This window comes from Amphiura filiformis, chromosome 7 (assembly GCF_039555335.1).
Source record: "Amphiura filiformis chromosome 7, Afil_fr2py, whole genome shotgun sequence".
NCBI classification, from domain to species: domain Eukaryota; kingdom Metazoa; phylum Echinodermata; class Ophiuroidea; order Amphilepidida; family Amphiuridae; genus Amphiura; species Amphiura filiformis.
Genome location: NC_092634.1, coordinates 34,752,090 through 34,767,596, shown reverse-complemented (window position 1 = coordinate 34,767,596; position 15,507 = coordinate 34,752,090). Strand labels below are relative to the sequence as shown.

General features: G+C 38.5%; 1 protein-coding gene and 1 long non-coding RNA gene across 2 annotated transcripts in view; one reads left to right on the top strand and one right to left on the bottom strand.

Moving 5' to 3' along the window:
• Positions 1-15,507, top strand: part of LOC140157065 (gamma-aminobutyric acid receptor-associated protein) — a 31,079-nt gene that overhangs the window by 4,912 nt on the left and 10,660 nt on the right. The gene's annotated exons all lie outside the window — the stretch shown is intronic.
• Positions 9,478-14,653, bottom strand: LOC140157063 (uncharacterized). The gene is made up of 3 exons (XR_011859627.1): positions 14,314-14,653; positions 11,895-11,982; positions 9,478-11,051 (listed from the first exon to the last, which is right to left on the bottom strand). It is a non-coding gene; the product is annotated as an uncharacterized lncRNA (long non-coding RNA).

Sequence of the window (15,507 nt, the reverse complement as noted above, 5' to 3'; positions counted from 1 at the left end):
GGATGGGCAAACTTCAAAAGATAAAAAAATTCCCTCCCCTTGGCCTACTAAAAATTGTCGTCCCGACCCCCTTGCAATGCGAAATGTTTAATATAATTATGTCCTGTGTTGTTTCAAGTTTTTAGAAGGGAATTTTAATTCTATACTTTCATCCTTTTCACGATTTTTCTGTCATTTTCAGTTCAAGCAAATAGCCCCTGATATTATTTTTCTTTGTAAATTCTGCTTTGAAGTAAATATTGATCAAAGTTGTTCAACCAACCAGAAATATAATAACGTGATAGTAGAGCTGTCATCCCTTACATAAGTACGCAATCACCCAGCATAAAAATTTGGAATTAAGCTAGTATACATATCCTAGGAATTTCCGTTCTTTTGAGGGAGCACCAGTATGATACATTTTGTATGCGCCCTGCCTGATGTGCAATTGGCTTCACAATACACCAAATGACCCTATGGACACGTACTTGTAGCATAAAATTTCAAAAATGAAAAAATATTGAAATATATGCAGCATTCCCCATCTATTATCATTATTATTGATAATTTACTTGTTATGATTGATCAACTCATTAAAATGTTTTGAGCATTTGTAAAAAAAAATATAATTATGTCCTCTGTGTTGTCTGAGCTCTAGTCAAGTTTTTAGAAGGGAATTTTAATTCTACACTTTCATCCTCTTCACGATTTTTCTATCATTTTCAGTTCAAGCAAATAGCCCCTTAGATTATTTTCCTTTGTAAATTCTTTGAAGTGAATATTGATAAAAGTTGTTCAACCGACCAGAAATATGATAACGTGATAGTAGAGCTGTCATTCCTTACATAATTACGCAATCACCCAGCATAAAAATTGGAATTCGCTAGTATACATATGCTAGGAATTTCCGTTCTTTGAGGGAGCACCAGTATGATACATTTTGTATGCGCCCTGCCTGATGTGCAAAGTTGGCTTCACAATACACCAAATGACCCTATGGACACGTACTTACATGTACTATAAAATTTCATGAAAAAATATTAAAATATAGGCAGCATTCCCCATCTATTATTATTATTATTGATAATTTACTTGTTAAATGATTGATCAACTCATCATTAAAATGGTTTGAGCATAAGTAAAAAAAGTATGTCCTCTGTGTTGTCTGAACTTGAGTCAAGTTTTTAGAAGGAATTTTAATTCTATACTTTCATCCTTTTCACGATTTTTCTCAGTGTCATTTTCAGTTCAAGCAAATAGCCCCTGAGATTATTTTTCTTTGTAAATTCTGCTTTGAAGTAAATATTGATAAAAGTTGTTCAACCAAACAGAAATACAATAACGTGATAGTAGAGCTGTCATTCCTTACATATTGGAATTCGCTAGTATACATATCCTAGGAATTTCCATTCTTTTGAGGGAGCACCAGTATGATACATTTTGTATGCGCCCTGCCTGGTGTGCAATTGGCTTCACAATACACCAAATGACCCTATGGACACGTACTTGTAGCATAAAATTTCAAATATGAAAAATATTGAAATATATGCAGCATTCCACATCTACAATGTATTATTATATTATTGATAATTTACTTGTTAAATGATAGATCAACTCATCATTAAAATGGTTTGAGCATAAGTAAAAAAAATATAATTATGTCCTCTGTGTTGTCTGAACTTGAGTCAAGTTTTTAGAAGGAATTTTAATTCTACACTTTCATCCTTTTCACGATTTTCTCAGTGTCATTTTCAGTTCAAGCAAATAGCCCCTGAGATTATTTTTCTTTGTAAATTCTGCTTTGAAGTAAATATTGATAAAAGTTGTTCAACTAAACAGAAATACAATAACGTGATAAAGTTTTATTCAGATTTCCTTACAAATTGAGCGTACTGCTAGCCGTCCAGCACGTATTATTTGCACTTGCACATGCTTGACGTCGCACACATATAGGTACGCGATGGTTAAGCTGTCAAAGGAAATCTGAATAAAACTTTAGTAGAGCTGTCATCCCTTACATATTGGAATTCGCTAGTATACATATCCTAGGAATTTCCGTTCTTTTGAGGGAGCACCAGTATGATACATTTTGTATGCACCCTGCCTGGTGTGCAATTGGCTTCACAATACACCAAATGACCCTATGGACACGCATACAATTTCAGAAATGAAAAAATATTGAAATATATACGGCATTCCCCATCTATATTATTATTATTGATAATTAATTTACTTGTTATATGATTTTGGCTCTAAATGATGTCTGTACCCACCAAGTTTCATGCCCATACGACAGTTTTTACTAATTTGACCTCAGATAACCCCTGGGTGACCTTGGAATGACCTTCCAAAATTTTGGCTCTAAATGTTGTCTGTACCCACCAACTTTCATGCCCATACGACAGTTTTTACTAATTTGACCGCAGATAACCCCTGGGTGACCTTGGATGGCCCCAAAATGACCTTCCAAAATTTTGGCTCTAAATGTTGTCTGTACCCACCAACTTTCATGCCCTTACGACAGTTTGTAGTAATTTGACCTCGGATGACCCCAAAATGACCTTCCAAAATGTTGGCTCTAAATGTTGACTGTACATACCAAGTTTCATGCCCATACGACAGTTGTTAGTAATTTGACCTCAATTTGCCCCGGGGTCAGATGACTTAACGAACATAAACGTCTTCTTAATTGCCAGGACAGAACTTCACCTACCCACCGAGTTTGGGCCCCGTACAACCTAGAACGGCTTCACACGACAGTTTTTAGTCATTTGACCTTAGATGACCCCTGGGATGGGGCTCCGGGATCAGATGACTTAACGAACATAAATTTCTTCATGCCAGGGCAGAACTTCACCTAACCACCCCTGTACAACCTACGACAGCCTCACATTAGCAGTCACAGACAGACAGAGACAGACAAAACTAGAGAATAGCGTATTACAGGGGTGTGAGAGTTCAGATTTTTTGATCTCAATTTTTATCTCGTTTTCTGCTCTTCCTCTGTACAAAAGTATAGGAGCTTTCCAAATTTCAGACTTTTTTTATCTGTGGTTACTCACACCCCTGGTATTATAATCAGTGGCGGCGCTACGGGGGGGGGGGGGGCACGGGGAGCATTTGCCTCCCCAAAAATAATTTCTTGCCCCCCCCTCAGTTTTGAGGCAAACCCCCAAATTACGTAAATTTCCGCTTTTTGCAGCAATTTTGCACAACATTTATCGATTTGCCCCCCTGAAATTCACTTTGCCCCCCCAAAAAAAATTCCAATTATTGAAATGTATTTTCCAATATATTATTATTCTTGATTAATATACTGATTGCTCAACTTAAAAATTGTAGCATCCCTTAGGAAAATGAATACATTTGTAGAAAACTTACCTAAAACCTCTTTCCGGGCCGCGGGACCTTTCTGCCCCTCCCTCCCCTCCAGAATGCTCCCAGTCAGGACTCTTGGCCCCTCTCTAGTCTCTAGTAAAAATCCAAATTTACAACAAAAAAATTACAATTTTTGCGTCAATTTTTGGCAAAATTGGTTGACTTTGCCTCTCAGTTAACGTTAACCGACCCCTACCCCTCTCTCACTTTACGGTCCCACTACCCCCTCGCTCTCACTTAACTCTCCCTACCCCTCGCTCTCACTTTACTGTCCCCTGGCCCCTAACCCTCGCTCTCATTTTACTGTCCCCTACCCCCATCGCTTTCACATAATTCTGACTGCACCCACACGTTTTTAGGAGCCGTTGTGTACAGCCGGTAAATCCCCAGGGTCAAACGTGTAAACAAGTGGGAATTTCCGATCTTGTCTCGGTCCCAGCCTGTTTGTGTTCCTCCGTCACTAAGGGGCTGTGCAATAATTATTTTCCCCCCCGGGGTAAAATTTTCGAACGGCCCGCCAAAAATCGCTTGCCCCCCCCTCTCGACAAAAAAAAAATCGCTTGCCCCCCCCCTCTCGGCCCGCCAAAAAATCTTTGCCCCCCCCCCCTTACACATGGCAAATTTTTGGGATCCCAATTTTCAAACCTTAAATGGTCTAGATATATGTTGTGAGCGCATCGAGCAGGAAAATTTGCATATTAAAGCGTTTCCGTACTGTTTTCCTAAGCCTTTTTATAGCGTTTTATTTAAAAGGCGCCCCATGAATGTGTGCCAAAAATCGCTTGCCCCCCCCCTCTCGGCTGGCCAAAATTGCTTGCCCCCCCCTTTCGGCTCGCCAAAAATTCTTGCCCCCCCCTCCCCCAGGGCTCATAATTATTGCACAGCCCCTAAACAAACCGTCTGGCGACAACCCCGAAATGACGATCCGCTGATTGGTTATTGAATTTCCAAATATTTCCAAATAAAACTGTTTTCAATTGGCTATAGGACGTAACTTGTGTAAGTGACACTAAACAGCGTAGGCCCCTCACTGTTTGTAGATACCGCAAACGCAAAATATACGCTAGCTCAATGGCCACTGAGGCGCCAATCGTCTGATATCGCCTTTCATGTCAGCGACTCACAGCGAGTACTCCCGCGCGTACTCACGTACGTTGTGTGGATTTATGTAACCCGCATAGCTGTCACTCAACCGTTGCATGCGTTGAAGCCCGGCACTGATTGACAGCAATTCGTACATGCAAGCCTATTGCGCATGGGCAGTATTTCAGGGACGCACCATTATTATGGGGAATGGGGCTAGGGAGTTTTTGAAGAAAAAAAATTGCCTCACTGACGAGTAAAAAAATCACCTTACTGATGAGTAAAAAAATTGCCTCACTGATGCGTAAAAAATGGAATACGTACATTAATAAAATTAAAAATTTCGCCAACAATTTTATTCTGCCTGACCCAACTCCCTAGACTCTCCATAATATCTAATGGTGCGTCCCTTAATAAAAAGTTATTTATAAAATCTGTCAGTATGAATGTCGCCAATCCTAAAATTTCAGGCCCGTTTTTTAAACAAACAAAACGCAAATCTTGGTATTTAAAAACAATCACACGTACACACCCAAACAGTAATACTAAGCCACGCCCCTCACCCAGGAACATTAATGAAACCAAGGGTTCACTCAGTGGTCAAATTGTGTTATTTATTTATTCACTTTCCCAGGTCCCTAACTCTATTACGACAGTCATGATCATGCATGTTAGAGCTGGGGATTTCTCTGCGTGTCGCAACAATAATTTTATATATCACGTTGATTTCTAGACGGAACTTTCTGCCACCCTTCCTCATTCAAAATAATTCTTATTCTTAGTAAACAAAAATTAAATGACTCCGAGATCGCGGTGTAAAAATAAAAGACTCGGAGATTTGGCAGTACATTAACATTCTTTGTTTTCTTCTTGGCTTCCTGCCGATCTGTTCAAAATAATCGGGTTTCGTTGATTCTTTTAATGGAAAATAGTTATTGTTATGAAAACAACAGAATCACCTAGTTTTAAAAGTTTGTCAAAAAAAAAAAACTTTTGTAGATTGCAGATGAGACGAAGTTATATTCATCTCGGATTGCAGCATTAATTTGAATACAGTTGAAATTGTCATAAAAGTGAATGCAGAGAATCTTCTCTGGTGAATGACATGACATCAAAAATTTGGGGAGTGACTTTCTATTCTTTAATTTATTGTTTACATCATGCGTGATACCACGGGGCCCGGTGATACCATGTGCATGCGATGTGCATCATCGGTGATGTTCACATTCCAGAGATCGCGGGACTGCAGTTGTACTTACTTGGCCAATTTGAATAATTCAGATATTGGAATTGGTCATTCGGTATAAATCAAATTATGACAATGACATTTAATATTCAGTACAGTCGGAGGCTGAGCAGCAAGAACTGGTGTCTTGTATTGACATTACGAGTTTAAAGTCGTGTCAGGATGATCTTTTCGGGTGCGATCTTGCAAGCCTTCGGAATTAAATAAATCTCATGGCATGATTTATGAGTTGTTTGGTCCGGCTGCCGCATGCAGGGCTGAGATCCCGGGGCTGAGATGCAGGGCTGAGATCCCGGGGCTGAGATGGGTCATTGAAGACCGCAGGGTATCGGCTTCTTTCAGTTCTGGGTCTCGGGGCTTTGGTGCACTTGGCAAATAGATGATTGGATATAAATCTACGTGCTCTTTTAGTTCTGCAACGAAAAGGAAATAGAACAATAATACTGATAAATGATATCAGAAGTACTAAGATCATAAATATGTGTAAGGTAAGAACAAACAAGAACAGCATGAAAACCTGGGTATGTCGGCGATTTAATAGGTAGGCCTACACGAAAATGTTGAATGATATAGGCCTACAAAATTGTTAATGGCAAGATATTAATATTAGTATTAATATTATGTTTTGGGTGCAGAATATTTGCGACTCGTCGGACTCGCACATGTAGGCCTATGTGTTGTTTCCCATACAAAATGATACAAGGATGTGTGAGGAAATTTGATGTCACCAGCGCGGGATGAGTTTGCGCTTGCTAAAACACGGCCAAAACGTCGGGTTCTTGCCAATATCGCTGGTGGAGTTCTCTCGAACGTTCCGTGGTGCATGGTGGTCTGAATTTTTCGATTTCTTGTCAGGAACATGATTGCATTGCTCACCTGGAAGAGAAATAACATTAAATGATGAATATCGGGATGCATAACGAACCGGGATAACGAATTATAATTAGTATAATTATAGATCGTAATTCAGAGGTCAGAGAAGATGTTTCTTGTCAAGTTCTCTGGTAGATAAAGCGATTTGCTACGATGAAGAATCTGATTAGATACAAAACCGTATGATTGATACGAGAGACTCCGAAAAAACATTACAAATTCGCCGTTTTCACAATATTATTAAGCTTATGCCTTACTGTCATGCAAAAACCGAAGTGAATGTAAAATATGAATCTAACAAATACTAACCTGATTATCGTCTTAACTTTTGAGGTTATTGATCGACTCAAGAATGTCAATCTTGCTGGCTCATAACCAATCCAGATTGCAAAATGCGTGGTTTTCTCGTTGAGGTGTCATCCGACTTTTGTACTCGAGAATCTGCTACGAATTGTCAACGGGTTTTCCACGCGCGCACAACGCGTTGTGTATGCCATTTGCCACGGTGGTTTTTTGCGTGGTCAACGAAAAACCCACGTTTTGCCACGGGAACCCGTCGCGATATCATCGCGTGTAGGGCGGTTAGTTTCTTGCGACCTGTACTGTACTAGGCAATTCTTGGCCAAACTGGAACATGCGCGTTGCGTCCATGTAGTGTACTAAGCGTGTACGCAGTGTAAGGCGCGTGTATACTTTCTTCTGTACCGCGCTATATTCGTGTGTGTTTATCGCGGAGCCACTAGCGTTCACAGTGTTCCAGTTTGGCCAAGAATTACTTAAAGCCATATTATAACATTTCCATTCAAAATAGATAAGTATTTCTTTGCCATAAAATGTTAGCTTTTATTATCAGACATGTCCCCTTTTAATTTTGAGCCAAACAACCGAGGTAAAGCAAAGAAAATTGGAATTTACTACCAGCGCCGATGTCGCCAATGTGTATCACTCCGTCGGTTGTGTTACGGTACTATCCTTTGATGTGTATATCCGTCCCGCACGCAATGCACGTACTGTGTTGTCAATATCGTGTACGTGTTCGACTAATATTTCCATCGTAATAATAAAACGCTGATTCAGGCGTTTTATTCAAAATCTCGGATTTTGACAAAACTACAGCACCTAAAGTCTTGATTTTTTCAGGGTATGTTAGTTTAATAAAGTACAATATAATCATGTAAAAAACAGAATTTTGAAAAACTATTGAGGGCGTTCTCCTCAGCAAATGTTATAATATGGCTTTAATTTGATTATAGTACTGCAGGACGCACAGCCACGCAAAGAGAATGTTCCAAGATGTACATGAATTAAATAATTTTTCTATAATGAAAGCCACTATATCGGTACTATATCTGATATAGCGTTAATATGCATGTTATGGGCATTGGCTTACAACCATTTTGGCATATATATTGCACCCCCGGGATCGCACCAGTGAATCAAAACTCATGTCGATGATTTGAGACTCGCTGAAACAAAAAAGCACACCAAATCCAGCTGATGCAGGGTGTTTACCGTACGAAACTTGAACTTGAAACCTACTTAACCTACATGTATTGCCAGAAAGCGACATGCGATATTTGAAAGGTATGTCCAATGATCACGGTCTGAACATTAACAGTGGACCTCGTTGGGACCCCTTATGAAAATGGCAAGCATTTTTGCAAGCTTGCAAAGTGGTTGCGCATGCTTGCATTATACAAGGTTGTGCAAACAATTCTGCAAGCTTGCGCCAAGCTTATTTTGGAACAATACGGGCATGCGCAAGCAGGCAAATAGGTCCGTTGCATGCTTGCAATTCGCACGCATGCATGCAATTCGCATGCATGCACTGCAAGCAGTTTGCTTGTTGCATGCTTGCACTGAGCGTGCTTGCGCCCTGCATGACCTCGATCACCGCGTGCTTGCCTCTGCATGCTTGCAGTTGCTTGCGCAGGCATACAAGAGCTTGCGCAAGCTTTTATTTGGAACAATATGGGCATGCGCAAGCTTTACTGCAAGCATGCGCGAAGCTTGCAATACGCATGTGCAAGCTTGCAATGCGCATGCTAAGTGTGCGACGAGGCTGATATAGACATCAGGTCCAATTTAATTACAAATATACGTATTTCGCCTGTAACTGTAAACCTACTAATTCGTATTTTTACACAACATTCATGTTTCTTCAATCTGCAGCAGTTTATTCATAGATACATCAGTTTTGCCATCTTTTAAGCTTCATATTTTACTAAAGTACACATACTTTAGAGCGGTTTAACTGATGTTTACATCCATGAACAAGTGGATGCATTGTGATGTAATTCTGATTACATTTCATATTTTTGTCTATTGAGATGGCAGCAAGCTGAGAGCCGATGAACAAATTTCATGACACAGTTCTAAAACTTGGCTCTTCCAAGGAAATAATACAGATAAATACAAAATAATTTTTCTAGACTTGTTTACAATGTTCAGTAACATGTTATAGTTGGATATATTTTCAGACAAAAATGATACACTTCACATCTGGTTGTTGTGCTTGGCAATTAAATTCTTCTTTCAAGTAACTACAGTACAATCTTGCAAAATAATATGACTTTCTACATGTGTAGTTATTTCACCCGGCTGTACCTTAAACATTGATTTTGCATTGTTTTAGTTCACTGCTACATGTTTTTGGTTCCCCATTTACACCTTGAAGCTAAGCTGTTAACTAATCAAGAATGAAAGACATACTGGATTAATAATATCAATAATTGTTGGAAACATTTCATATAATTTTACATAATTCATAGCTACGATACGTAGGAGCAACACGTTTTCCAAAAAAATACTGATCATATACGAGGGGGTATCTAAAAGTTTTTGACATCGCCCGGAAGTGAAAGAGCTATTATACCGATGAAATTGTGTCAGTGTAATCACTGGTCCTTATAGATGGGCAGTAGGCGCATAACCTGCAAGATGGTGAAAATTGAGGCACGCAGCGTGATTAAGTTCCTGCATTTGAAGGGTTAGACCTACAATGCTCAGAAAATCTATGATGAAATGAAAGCAATCTCACGGTGATGATTGCCCATCATATGGCACTATTGCTTTTTGAAAAAGAATTTCCAAACTGGCCATATGTCCCTCACAGATGAGCCAAGAAGTGGACGTCCATCACTTACAGATGATGCGGCCACAGTGAAAAAACTCAAGAAAGTGGAGGACCTTATCATGAAAAGGTTATGCGCCTACTTCCCATCTAGCGCCACCTATGAAGAAAGTAAACATACTTATGAGACCATTTTTGGACCATAATGTACATGTATAAGGACCAGTGATTACAATGACAAAATTTCATCAGTATAGCTCTTTCACTTCTGGGTGATGTCAAAAACTTTTGGATATCCCCTCCTATATTGCAACAGGTTCAGCAGGTTTGGTTGGTAAATAAAGAACTAAAATAGACTTAAACCATCAAAAACCATGCTAAAAAACTGACTTCTTGCTAAAAACTGCTTGGTTTCGATCGGTGGTTTGACAGATTCAAAACATGATCATGCTGATTTCATTTCGCAGTATAGATATTTTAAGTCTATCCAGATGTAATTTACATAATAAATAAGCATCATTGGCAATAGGTTTACCATTTTTCACCCCCATGTGGCAGCGAAATCAGTGCGTATTTTATTGAGCGCATCAGCTTCAAATCGCTATCATTCGCTCAAAGCGCTGGTGTACACGCTTAAAGACGCTACATAGATACACGAGCTAAACAGCTTTCTCAACGCGTTAACGCCACTGTCACATTAGGAAAAAATGGTATAGTCATCCAGCAAATACACTCAAATGTTCCTTTTTTTAAATTGTCAATTTAAAATCAAACAATAAAAGGCTGGTTAATGTGGCTTAAATGATGTTACATAATACACTGTAGATACAGTGGAAACTGCATGGTTACCACAAAAACTGTTTACACAAGATTCTGAAACACAAAAAGTCCCAAGCATAATTTAAACAATTAACAAAAGACCTGATTACACACAACTCTTTCAATCTGAGGCCCAGACAATTTTGTGTTAATGAGGTTCCACTGTATATTTTTAGATTATTAGCTGTGCATATTCATGAGGCCTAAAAAATGCATTGCCCTTAGAGCTCCAAAGTCAAGGTCCGTCGGACATAACTATTCTTTATATATTTTTACCATAATATTAAAGAGTTGCTTGTTATGAATTACAAACAGGTCAGATATTTGACCAATTTTATAAAACAATCAAAAGTTTTGATCGATCCATTTTACACTGCCTCAAAATGAATCAAAAAATGGTTAAGTTTCATGCGCATGACTCCGATAAATCCGTCTTTGACAAGCAAAATTAGTGCAAAGTTCTTTTTTCACATGACTTTTTTGTGTAACATCTTAACTCGTCATTTTGCATGGCTGATTTATGTAGAGCATTTTCTTCTTGGTGCGTTGCCATTGTTGGAAGTCTATTCCTGCTGCAGTAGGGTCACATTTCAGCAGCAACTGAAAGCAAATTGTAGATAAGTTACTGTTAGTTACACTTCAATTAGCAAAATGAATATTCCCGCTTACACATCTGAAACAACACCGTTCAGAAAAAATATTTTGTGTTGGTGAGAAATTAGGATCATTAAAGTTTTTCACTTTATTTAGTTTAATATAGCCTCATCAATTAAACCAACACAAATTGTTTTGGTGAACATTCAAAATGGAATTTTGACAACTTATGACAAAGGTCAGGAAACTTTAATAAGGAAAATCTTACACTTCTAAAATTTTAGTCAGGGTCTACAAAAAATGTATGGCGGGTCAGATATTTCCACATCACGTTTTCCCCCACCAGGGCTTTTTCCACCAGGGCAGTGAAGGATACAAATTTACATTTTAATGAGTACGGGAATTAAGCATAGCCCCATTTTTCTTCATCAAAAGTGACATGTTGGTGCCAGTATCAGAAGAAAGCTCATTTCTCATAACCAAGTAAAATAATACAGTGGCAACTCGTTAACACAAACCCTCTTAACATGAAGTTCCTGATAACAAGAAGTATGTTTTACATTCCAAGCATACATTTCACATGTTATTAGAACTGGATAACACGAACTCCTGATAACAAGAAGTAAAATTTGAATTCTGCACAACTTTGTGTTAATGAGTTTCCACTGTACCGCGCCCGTATACAATTTATTGCTCGAGATATTTAAGTTTTGTTTGATGGTACGAACAAAAATGTAGGGAATTGGGATTACCACACCGGAACGCCGGAACGGAAGTGCATCATGTAGGCCTACTATCCTATGGGGAACTGTTGTAACCATTTTTGTTAAATTTATATCGAAACCGTACCTTTGGTATTTGAGTGAATTCCTCCAGACTGTAGACAGTGTGTATGATATATCCATTGAGTCTTGTACTTTTCAAGCATCACGGTTGCCTGTGAAAAAAATGCATGAAATTAAAAATGGTATTTGACAAGCTGTACGTCTGAGCGTAAGTTTTGGGTGGCGGAAACGATATTAATTGCAGACCATGCACAGAGCATTTGGTTTTTTGGTTGTGAAACTTTTTTAAACTGTTGCGATTTGGTAGTTCACAGGATCTTGCGAATGGTAGTGACAGGTACATGACTACATGTAAGTCACATGAAAATTTTCAAGCGCAATATTGAGATTATCATCGCTGTATTTTGAAAAGTAACACCCTAGGATAGCAAAAGTATACATTTTTGGAAAGCTCTTGGCCCAAGGATTAAATAAAAACCTTAAAATTAGTTTAATGTCTACAGGCGTGATACCATAAAAAAATATTTTTTCAACACATTTACACCAACGGGTTGAAATGGTATAAAAATCCACCAGACATTTTCTTATACACATTGTTTTTCTATCGTTCAGCTCTATATCATTACATTAGAAAGCTAATGGTCTCAATTTTTCAAAACTGCATGAAGAATTAAGGGGTACACATGAATCAGTACCAGTAACCAAAATAAGCTTCATCTAAAATGAAAAAAAAAAAAATGCTTGCATTTTATACATTATTTCTTTCCACATACACCCTACATTAGTTCTGATACCATTTTTAGATTCCTTGGACCAATAGCTTTCCAAAAATGTATACTTTTACTATCATAGGGTGTATAGATTTCTAAATATGACCATTGGTACCCAAATCGGTGCATGACAGAAAAATTAGACCGGTGACCCAAAATCGGTGATCTACCGTACCTTGCTCACCGATAGCTTCACATTCGTTTCAGGGTTGTAGCTAGACCAAGTTGAGTGCCGGCTAATTTTACTATCAAATTAGAGTGCTGGCTCGGGGCACAATCTTTTTAGCGAACATGCGGGTCAGGGAATAGGAAAGGGGGTATACCCCCCCAAAAATTGTTTTTAATTTTAAAAAAATGTTTAATTAAAAAAAAAAATTTTTTAGTGCCGGTCGGCGCCGGTCCATGCCGGTAATTGGCTCCGACCGGCGCGGCTACAACACTGCATTCTTTGCTAGAGACTAGAGAGACAGATTCGCTAAAGCATGACACTGTCTGTGTATTTAAAAGCAATGGAAGTACACTTCAGTAAACACAGCTGATCACAACGGGCGATCGCATCAAAAATTTAGACTTTTCAAAATAGGCCAATTTTAATTATGACGGTCGACAGTACTTTGGATCCAAGTTTAAAAATTAACAGAATAAATATCATCCGTTGCTATACTATTTGCTAAAAATGTCAACGCTGTTCAACAAAAAAACGATAGCAACATATTATAAACTCAGCATCGAATGAGTATCGTGTACAAATTCAAAGCAAGAGTTCTCATCGAGTCCGTACCGATACCTACTGAAAAAAAACCCGATCATGCGACAGTTTCATATGCTACTGCTAGTCTCTTAAATTGTAGTCAAACTACTGCAAAAGTCAATATTTTCGCGAGAAGATATTTTCGCGATTTTGAAGATTTTGTCAATTGCGTGAGAATTAAATTTCACGGTTTTGATATTGATACAATAGAAACGTAATGCAAAAGGTTATTTTCGCCAGTTTTTATTTTCGCGATTTTATGTCCACTCGCGAAATTTGTGAAAATAAAAACCTCGCGAAAATTTCTACTTTTACAGTAGTAGTTCTCAACATGCTCAAGTAACACTGTGCATACTCTCATGAACTGTGCAGTGTGCATCTTGTGAGTATGGTACATCATCATAGTCCTGCCAGCAAGACTTCAGTCTTTATCATAAACATAATGACATCGTCACGCGTCATCATGTACCGTACTGTACATATCATGCCAAAATATTATTTCAGTATTTAATACTACAATTTACAAATACAATACTACATGTACATTAGACTGCGGAACTCAGTCCTCAATGATAGTCAGTCATTTATCTTTTGGTCGTTATATGACTATCATTTGAGGGACTGAGTTGTTATAATATATCTTCCGAGGTGCAATTTCAGACAATAGCTGGGGATTAGTGGGGCAGAGGTTATCTATTGAATCCTTTCATGACCACTGAAGCATAGTCAAGTCTGCAAGGACACTCGGCACAAATTGAAAGACCATCACAAAAGAATGCATGCATGTCAGGTCATCGACACCAATTTGGTGTTTGTTATGACACAAATTTTGTGTCTGTTATGCACCTCGAAATATGTACCTTAAAGTCTGTATCTACATGTACATGTCACATGAATAGGTAAGCTAAAAGCTTATCAATTTGATTTTAAAAATTAAATCAAAATGTCGACTGTATACTTACAGTTTACACACCCCATGTACACACACCTCGAGCTGCCACTCATCAGCCGATATCGTCATGCATGTCCAAGTTGTCTATCATGTATTTGCATGGATGGTTAACGGTTGTCCGGACCGTGCATCATCACAATCTCAGAATCTGTTGTTTAAGCTTTACTACGTTGTGTCACTATCATATTTGTCTTGATGGCGATACTCGGCCTCAATTGTTAGTGAACCCAATAAAATTCCTTTTCTGTAACGCAAAATTTGGCCCAAAATTTTGACAAAAACTGCAGCTCCAACTGCCATGACTGTTTGAATGTGTAAGCTGCCATGATATTTCCGGTTGCAGATCCCTTTTTTTTCTAGGAGCACCATGCAGATGATTTTGTTCATGTTTAAAAACATGAACAAAAATTCCCTTTAAAAAGGGATGGTTAGGGACTGAGCCCGGGGAACTGAGTAATAATGAGCCCAGGGAGAGGGGAGGGTAATATTTCGGGGGGGGGGGGGCAAGAAATTTTGGCAAGCCAAAGGGGGGGGGCAAGCAATTTTGGCAAGCTGGGGGGAAGCAATTTTGACGACATTTATGGGGCGCCTTTTAATTAAACGCTAAGGCTTGGGAAAACAGTATGGAAACGCTTTGATATGCAAAATTTCCAGCTTGCTGTGCTCTTAACATATATCTAGACCATTTAAGGTTTGGAAATTGGGATCCCAAAAATTAGCATGTTCAAAGGGGGCAAAGATTTTTTGGCGGGGACTGAGGTGGGGGGGGGGAATCGATTTTTGGCAGGCCAAGAGGTGGGGGAGCAATTTTTGGCGGGCCTTTCGAAATTTTACCCCCCTGCTCATAATTATTGTACAGCCCTTAGTTGCCTCAGATGCCCATTTTGTATTCTTATACAAAAATACCGACTTATTTATTATTTGTAGCTAGAAAAATGGACATCAGTTGGAAAGAATTTGGAGTGGTATTCAGAGAAAAAGATTCTTAGAGGCTAATTATGCCCCTGTACTCATGAGGGGATAATTCAATATTGGTTAGGGCAAACAAAATGGACAGGGGGAGCAATTTTGGCAGGTGGAAACAAATCTGAAGAAACAAAATTTGCAGTAAAAAAAATAATCTAAAGAACAAAATTTTTGCATTTTATTTTATTCATTTGTTGCATTGATTTTTTTAGGTGGAGCATTAATTTGATTCTCTGAA